This window comes from Furipterus horrens, unplaced genomic scaffold (genome assembly GCF_987537825.1).
Source record: "Furipterus horrens unplaced genomic scaffold, mFurHor1.1.pri manual_scaffold_1, whole genome shotgun sequence".
In the NCBI taxonomy this organism is placed as follows: Eukaryota; Metazoa; Chordata; class Mammalia; order Chiroptera; family Furipteridae; genus Furipterus; species Furipterus horrens.
In genome coordinates this window covers 16,110,006-16,119,728 of record NW_028327171.1, presented here as the reverse complement: position 1 = coordinate 16,119,728, position 9,723 = coordinate 16,110,006, and the positions used below count along the sequence as shown (strand labels likewise).

At 35.8% G+C, this 9,723-nt stretch overlaps 1 pseudogene; it reads left to right on the top strand.

Annotated features, from left to right (window-relative positions):
* Positions 1–2,574: 2,574 nt before the first annotated feature.
* LOC150020714 (dynein light chain Tctex-type 1 pseudogene) lies at positions 2,575–9,009 on the top strand (annotated as a pseudogene).
* The last annotated feature ends 714 nt before the right edge of the window (positions 9,010–9,723 follow it).

Genomic DNA, 9,723 nt, shown 5'->3' with positions numbered 1-9,723 from the left:
CTGTGCAGATTTGACTAAGGTTGAGGCTGACTATGTGCATTTGACTGAGGATGACTGTGCGGATTACAAAAGGACTAACTATACAGTTTACAAGGAGGCTGAGAATCCACGAGGTTCTGGATTAAAAGCTGGTGGACCCCATAACACAGACGAGGTCTCCCCAGTCAGGATTGAATAACTGGCAGCTATTGGTAAAGCTGAACTGTGTTTGGAAAGTAGGGAAAGGGTTTCTCTGACTTTTCTGAAACTAGCCTGGTTTGGTAGGGGGCGAGGCAAGGATATGTGTTTATGGGTGTTTTAAAGAACATAAGACTTAACAACAGAAATCCGCAAATAACTAAATCTATATAACTGTTAAATAAATAATTCTTTTTCTTTTCACTAAACTCTGGTATTGAGTTATAATTTTGGCGGCGGGCAATTGGGCTCCTAACTAAAGAGCCCGTGGGTTTGTTTTCAATTGGAGCAGCCCAGGGGTTCTGTAACAATATGGTGGTTGCCCAGAGAGAAGGGAGTAAAGGTGGGGTGGAAGGTGGAGGGGAGCCTGATATATGGTGACATAAGATGGTTTCATTTTGGGTGATGGGCATGCATTACAATATACAGAGCTAGAATCAGAAGTGTACGCTTGAAACCTGCATGATTTTATTAAGTGATCTTACCTCAGTAAATTTTTAAAAAACTGGAAAAAAATAAGAAAGCCAACTAAAATTTGTTTTACTTTTTATTGCCATTGTATACTGACAAGTCCAAATAATATTAGGGATAAAATGTTCTGAAAGGCTCACTCCCTTGATATGTTGCTGTTCATAGGTCAAGAAGAGAGTCTGTCATGTGTGCTACAAGCATGCATTTAATCACAGAACAAAATGTAATACCGTGGACCTGTGCTCATGTTTTTCTCTTTCCACTCTCATGGCTTAAGGAGAAAAGAGCTGCTAGTATTTCCCCAATGGATTTCACAATATTACGCTTTTCTGGATAAGGACAACTAGAGATGAAATATTAAGCAAAATTGGACTATTGAGAAAATTAGTCCAGGGAATTTCTTAATGTATCAATTTCTAGAAGCTTATTCTTACTTTGTTACTGAAATAGAGAGTTGGGTTTTTTTAAAAAAAGAAGAGAAGCTACTATCTTTGCTGAGATAGCTTCTAAAGTGTTGCGATGTTACAAGTGTATTTCTACTTTAGCTGGTTTTGGCTTTAGCTTGGAAAGTTTCTCATTCTTCATGTATGCTAATTAACCTCTTTCTGTGTTCAACTTATTTTCCCCTTTTCTTCGCATGAGAAAGTCAAAAACTTAGACTTAGGAGTTGTAATAAAAATAAATCTTCTGAGATGTTCCTTTAATTAAAAAGAGCTAAGCCTGCTTATCATCTGCCTACATGCTGTGAAATTCCTCACCATGGGTGCTAGTGGACAGAGAAGTAGAATGTGTGCATTTCAGTGTGCGTGCATGAACAAGAGCAAGAGGAATTTTGCGGTTTTTAAAATTACTTTGGAGGCTCTACAAATTCTAATATTTCCCAACACAGTAAGATATCATATAGGGTTATTCAGTTTTTAAATATATATTAATATTTTCAAAAAGTCATAGAAATTTTTGGAGAAAAAAAAAAAAAAAAACAGAGAAAACCCATGACTTGTCTTTCCTATTATTTTCCCAAACTACTTTGCTTTTAGTGACGGTATTTAGTCTTTTCTTCTAAGAGTTCATGGCTCAAAAAAATTTCAAAAGCCATCTGGTTCGATGTCCATGTATAATATTGAGGTCACAACCAATATCTAGAATTCAGAATATTGTCTATGATAAAGGAAATGTTTCTTCTGCTCAGTACAAGAACCTCTAGCCATATGTGGCTATTGAATATTTGCAATGTAATATGGCTAAGTAAACATTTAAATTTTATTAATTTAAACGAATTGGCACAGGAAGCTAGTTGCTGTGCTATTTAACGCAGCATGTGATATTGCATTTAAAATATACTTGCTCTCTATGATCTTTCTCCTTGCTCTTTGATACCAAGGAAAGGTACTCCTTTCCTTTATTTATCCTCACCTGAGGACATTATTTCATTACTTTTAGAGAAAGAGACAGAGACAGACACAGAGAGAGAGAGAGAGATCAGTTGGTTGCCTTCTCTTATGAACCCCTCCCAGGGATCAAACCCACAACCTGTGTATCTATCCTGAGGGGAAATTGAGCCTGCAACCTTTTGCTGTAGGGGATGCCACTCCAACCAACTGAGCAACACTGGCCAGAGAGGTACTACTTTACTTTTAATATCAAGACACACTAGGCTATTCAATTAACCAGCGTACCCTGAGGTGTAATAAAGAAGTTTCAATCATTTAACAAAGGAAGTGCTCAATCTCTCATTTAAATTCAGTGCTTCTTGGTGAGGTCCACAGTGGTCTGTTATGCTTCAGGGGTAGAGGTGACTTCCACCTAAACATTCTGCTCATGTCATCTCATGGTCTCAGTGGGTAAGTCACAAGGACTCCTAATGGACTCACACCAACGGTGACACATAGCTACTCTGCCTCACAGCCCATCAGTCAGAATGCTCACATGGGCCCAGTGAACCTCCGGGAAGGCTTGGGTGTCTTCCCAGAGCCAAGAAACAGAGCACATAGTGCAAGAAGTAAACCCTATTGTTCTGCATTGTAGCTGTGTGATCATGGACACATCAGTTAGACTATCCAGGTTCCAATTTCTTCATCCTCTTATAACAGGGGTATTAGAGCTAATCTCATAGAAGTACTGTGAGGATTAAATAGGATAATCTTATAAAAATTGCATAGCACAGAATCTGACTCAGAGAAGATGGTCAATAAAGGTTAGTTCCATTGCTTTTTTAGATCGTTATTCATTTTCGATGCTTACTTTTCTCCTTTGGCTATCAGTTTCAATGCATCTACCATAATATTCTTCACTTTAAACTTCACTTGGTGCTTTGTTTGCAAATTCTCCTAAAAAGATGGGAAGATTATCCAGTGACAAATTAAAGAAAGATGAAATATACTGTTTCTTAGAATATCTGTTGACTCAAAATATTTATTACTTATTGATGGTATATATACTTGCTTCCTGAAATAGAAATCATATAAAAATAGAAATATAGAATAGTCTAATCACTTAATAAAGTGTTTCCTCATTTTTTTATTAGTAAAAATTTTATAAGTCTCAAACATCCTACAAAATAAAACCACTCTGTGTTTTTAAGCATGATATTGAAAAATTTAGGGTGGGAAGAAAATGGGCATTTAACCATGTACATTAAATACTTTAGCAAATATTAAAAATATGTTTATATAGCAAGAGGGCAGCTCTAGGCTGATATAAATTATACATTCTTATTTTAAAGGATATGTGACCTTTATATTTGTACTATTTTGGAAATAATTTTATTTTCATGATTTTAATAAGAAAAATGTCATGTGTGCTTTTATTTAATTGGGTATAAGCAGATTCAAACTAGTTTCCAATGTAATAAGGCTGCTTAATGATGGTTCAACTGCAAGCTAGATACATTCTTTCATATGAATATGCTGGAAAGACAGAGAAGCTCATCCAGTTCTTAAGACAAAGACTGCTTGACAAGTACTACATCTCCTTAAGGCATGTAGGAGCTCAGAAAAGTTTATTTCCCTGATAATGAGGATGTCCAGTGCCTTTGATGAGTTTTCAGTAGCATGTCGTGGAGTCCCTCTGACAATCTTCCCTTTTCCACCCACCCTATCATTTTTACACCCGCTATTCTCAGATACACACACACTCACACACACCTCAGTATCTACTCCTTTATCTCTCTCAGTGTGTATATTTCTGTATGTGTACACACACACACACACACACACACACACACACACACACACACACACACCTGGCCAGGGGTAGGAGATAGTTTTTATTTAGACAGAAAATTGAGAATCCTAGATGCCACTTTATTATGTGTGTGTTTGCATATGTGTGTATATGTGTTTCATTAATTAATCTGCCCTATTTAATCACCTTGTTATGTTAAATCTCCAGTCTGAAGCACTGAGCACCAGAAACCATCATTAGCAAGAATTAACTTGGATTCCAAGTTTTCCCTAATTTTCTTGTTACTATTTCTAAAAGTCATTAGGATGCATTGTTGTGTTTACCTCAACATTAACATTGGATATGACATTACGTACAATTCAAGGAACCTCTCATTTGTTTTTCAGGTGGTAAGATTTTCAAATCCAAATCTATAGTCTCTAAACCTGAATTTCATGTTGGCAAAAGCAGGGAAAAAATAAAATTAAATCAGTCAATCAATCAACCAATCAATCAATCTACCACAAAATGAATCATGCTTTTGTGAGGATGGCATGGATGGTGGTATCTGATGAAACATTTTAGCAATGTACACCTTTAAAACCAGTGTATTTGAACATAACTTTCTACTCAAAATTACTCCTTAGCATTTAATCAAGGCAGTCCTGGGCCTTGCACGTGCCTCCAGCAACAGTCAAGATACTGAATTTACAAGACAACTAATGTGACAATGGAAACACAGGTCTGAAATGTCAAAGTTAGAACAGAGTACAAACCATTAGTTCTGGCTTATGTGCATATGAGGTTAATATTTCCTTGTCAAATTCTAGTAAAACTTTAACATCTAGTTCATAGTGAAAGATATAGAAAACATAAATTTAAAAAAATAAATATTTAAGTTAATATAATACAAAGGATAAATAAATGCAAAGTATAATTTTTTATAATGGTATAATAATGGGTGTGCTTTTAGCTCTATCTGTTTTATAGTTATTAATTTAAAAACACAAAGATTAGATATCAGACTGAGAACAGATATCTGCTTACTCTACTTCTCAAGGTCTCATAATTATCAGAATTTCTAAAGTTTCATAGAAATAACTAAAAATAATTTGCACTAATAATCTTTTAAAATATTTATATAAATATTATATAATTATATATTATTAATTTATAGGAAATATAAAGAATGTGTGTCAGAAAAAAGTGATTGGCAGGTAACAAAAATTATATATTTTAAACAGAAAGTATTTTTAATACAGGAAATTTAGTAAACAATAAAATGTTAGAAAGTCTAGGAAGTACACTTCAAGTTGGCCTCTGTAAGGGCTTGGAAAGAGTCATTGATCCCAGCAAAACAAGTGTTGCATGTTGTCCCCAGCCACTCCCATCCTTACTGTGATCCAAAGATTTGGAGACTGTCACCAGTACTGTGTCCTTTGTCTCAAGTTTGTCTGTTACTATTCTCACCAGCAAATAAGTGGCCTGAGCACCCAGCCTTTTGTGCCCAATCAATTCATTTTTGAATTGATTTTTGAGACTAACTTGCAAGGGAAGTTAGGAAATGTAAGCCTGTGTTGATAGTGTTTTGTTTTGAACGCTCCAGCTTCTTCAGCATAGGAAGGCCCAGTGGAGGAACGTAGGCTTTTACGCTTAGTGAGCCAAATTTACATGCCTGTTGCAGGATGCTGAGCCAGATATTTGCAAAATTTGGGGAAAAGAAAAATTAAAAGGGATGAGATTGGTGGATTCACTATGGCATGCAACACCAAAAGAAAGAGTAATTCTTTTCTAGGTAGGAGTAGAAAACTTATCAATTCAGATCAAATATTAGAAAGCAGGAAATGTAATTAATTAAAATTAAACTGTTCTGATGTGTGTCACCATTTCCTTAACTCATAAAATGAAGCCGGCTCTGTTTTACATGTCTGTAGTATTTTCCTCTAAGTAACGCAGATATAGGTTCAAAGTTTTCATTTCCTTAACTATGGCTTTTATCCTAATGTTTGATTCTAAAGTAATACATATTTATAAAATCCTAGTATTGTAAATGCTAGTAATATGTTTTTAATGTTAGAAAAAAATCTATACATGAGAACAAAATCTTATTAAGGTTTTAGAACAGGTTATAAGCACTTTAGTCTTTGAGAAAATAAAGTATAAAAATTAGAAGTGTAAAAACAGAAGAAAAGATGCAAGTGAATGACCCAAATGCTAATTTAATTATCTTTTGTAGGAAGTGTTAGTATATCCTAACTAAAGGATATACATTAACCTTTAAGGAAAAGAATAATAATCATAAAATTATCTCTAAGAATTAATATTAATAAAAGCCAATAGTATTAACTTAATTTCTAAGAATTGGGATTAAAGATAGAATGGCAAAATAATTTTTATGTATATGGCATGCATGATTTATAAACTGTCATAATCCCAAACTCTCTTGATGCCACTGATCTCAATTATTCCATATTTTTTGAACAAAATTTGAGACCTGACTTTCCCCTTTAACCACTTACCTATAAAAAGGAGCTGTGAGAATATTTCAACATTCCCTTGTGTCAGATCATAATGGCAGTGGACTGCCTGCCTGGACTTTTGATGTATGCAAATGAATCATGTACAAATTCACATGCCGAATGTGTTGATGGGTAAAGTCACCCTAACTGAAATGTATGTTTGGAAAGGTATGGAGCTGGTGCCTGCAGGCACACAGCCCAGGGACTCCTAAGGGCTTTCAAGGCGGACCAGGAGTCTCCATTTCCCCTTCCCTTGCTCCGACAGGCCCTTGAATTGGTCCAGGAGTGTCCTCTTACTTCTAACCCCTTTCACTCCCTTCCTTCAATAAACCTGGTGTAAAATGCTAGACTGTCCCCCTGGTGATTTCTCAGAGCAAGGCTACCTGACACACAGATCCTATACTTAAATCATTGTTGTTTTTGTCTACCCACTTATGCTGGGTAGCTATAGCCATTGCTTGAATTCACTAACTGAGTCTAGGTGGGTAAGGCCCAGTGTCTGTCTAGCATAGCATGTACCCTCCACTTCAGACTTAGGTGCAGAACCTCCTGCTGGTCACCTCTGCCTGCGTACACACAGACACCTCAAACTGATTACGTCTAATACTTGCTCTCTCAGTTGTGGGAATCACCAGTGACCTACTAGAACACGTGGTCATAGTCAATCCTTCTCTCATATAACCAGCCCTTCATCAAGTCCTTGTAACTTTTATTCCATGCAAATATTTAATTTTTCTTCTTTATATTCCTCTATTCTTTGCGTTATTTTAGGCTTTCATATTTTCTGGTCAACAACCCTTATCCTCTGGTATTAATTGTCCCTGTTTCAAGCCATTTGTGACATGGCCAGCAAATCTGACTATGCTTCTTTTCTGCTGTAGAACTTTCAGTGGCCCCTAGAAAAAAATGGGCTTACAGTCACCATATAATGACTATGTGACGTTTCACCTTATCTCTATCTGCAGGCATTTTAAAACTTCCTCTTGTAGTTTCTGTTTCCACTATCTCTCAAAACTTAGCGTATCTTACATATATCCAGACACCAAATTGCTTCTCTTCTCCACTTTTTGCTTGTCCTCTCACTGCCCTGTTCCTTAGGCTCCTGATCTGCTCATGACAGGGCTCCATGACTGGTCCTTCTTCACACTTGGTAATGAATACCTCCCACATATCCACATCTACAAATTACCCCGCATGCTTAGTACTGATTGCAATTTGCAGATTGTCTTAGAATGATCTTTATATAGGTCTCTTTTTCAACTAGATTGCTAGATTCTCAGGTCAGCATTAGTGTCTTACCTCACCCTGTTAGCACATCAAATCAACACTTGCCAAATAAATTAATTAGTGAATAAATGACCCATTGATGATTCTTTCATCAGCGGGCATGACACACCTCATGTCCAAAGCGATGTTCTTAAACTATCAGTATGGCTAAGCATTTAAATGAGGATTTAAAATATCATAGCTAAGTATATTCCAAAAAAATCATTCCTTAAATTATGAAAACGTTAACTGGCATATCTAAATGCAGAGGAAGGTAAATATGCAACTTCGTTTCTCTCATTTTGTGTGTTGCTCCAGACCTTAGAAAGATGTTTCTTTGAGCAGGTACCTCCAGGTGTCAGCCTGCAGGAAGTCATTTAAAACTGGGGCTCACCAGGGTAGTTTCCATAGAAGCAGAAATTAACCCCCAGGAGCCTCATATGTTTTAAGAATCTTCTGCACATCTGGCACAGCCACTACCACAGACAACAATTGAAGCAAACTCTTATTATAAAAGACAAGTAGGAGAAAGCTCAGCCACCTTAATAAGCATTACGTGGACTACTATAGATTTTTAAAGTGTTATATGTTTTAATATAAATTTAACAGTCACAATTTAACTTGATTTTTAAAGTCTTTTCCCCAAATTATAAATTATCTTGATTTATATTACTACAGCTAGTAATAGATATTTAAGATTGATAAACACTTTTTGTCAAATATTTCATCCATACTTTTGTTTTATATACCAGTTTCTCTTTTTTACTAAATGTCTTTAGTTATATTTTCTGACAAAAATTTTCAAAAAGTTGAACAAAGATGCAGTAACGTTTGTACACTCATCATAAAGAAAAATACGATAGTCTAATAATTCTCATTGTTAGAAAGATTTTAAGGATTTTTAAGGATAATCATGGACTTATGTAGTAATTTGTGCCAGAAACTGTTAATAAGTGCTTTGTAAATACAAACTCATATACTATTATATATTAGTAAACATTAACTCATTTAGTGATAGTTAACAACTATCTGAATATCAAAAAATCACGAGTCCACTTTAGGGAGGCGAGGTGCCGCGTGAGAAGAAAGCCAGAATACATCCAGACTGTGGAAGATACTGCCTTTCTGGATAACGTGAGCAACCTTGTAAAAGAGCCTATAAAAGTGCGCTTGGCGGCAACGCCCATCAGCACAGCAAAGTGAATTAGTGGAACACAAATGTAACAGAACAAACTTAATGCTATCTTATCAAGCTGGGAAAATACATGGTGACCCGTGTAATTTTGCAGAAGGATAGAGCAGGATCACACACGCAAGATTTTGTTTCTGGGACAGCTCTACAGACGGAAGCTGCACTGTGCGACGGGCCAAGACCAGGTACTGCAGCCTCAACGCCTTTGGACGGTCCATCTGATCTCGTCTTCTCGGGATCTTTTTTTGTCTCAACATTCCTCTTCTGTCTTCTAACCACTAGCCGTGAATTCAGTGAACACCTTTGTCATTCTCTTTATGTGTTGTTTGTGGCACTCTCAAAATGTAGTGGAAAATAAAAAAAATGACTGCGCTGGTCTATGAACTGCACACACTGTAAGGCAAAAGCTGGAACTACCACTTGTTTGAACTTGACATGTTTCTGTTCGATGTTCTAAAAACTGAAATCTGTTAATATGAAACTTTCTCTACTCTCAGAAATGATTCAAACACAGTAATTTCCCCTGCTTTGTACTTTTGTTAGAATGATAAATTATTCCAGTTAAAATAACCATGTGTCCATTATGAAATACACAATGAAAAGTGTTCCTCAAATGTATTGATAAAGGTGAGGAAGATAGAATGCATTCTGTTGAGTCTCGTGAACTATTTATTTTTAGTCACTGGCTAATTTATTATACCAAGAAAGAACACAAAAATTAGTAAATGTAAATAAAGAAGAAAGCATCCTCTCTCTGCTGAGTGGGGAATGACCCTCTAGATTGTCATCTTAGTCTATGTAAGGTATCCGGAATGCAATTTGATATCATTTTGAATATCTTTAAGAGTTTTATGCCCCCATTGTTATAGAATATGCATAAACTTTTATCAGGCTCAAGGGCATTTAAATTTACATTTTTTTAAGGATCTTCAACTT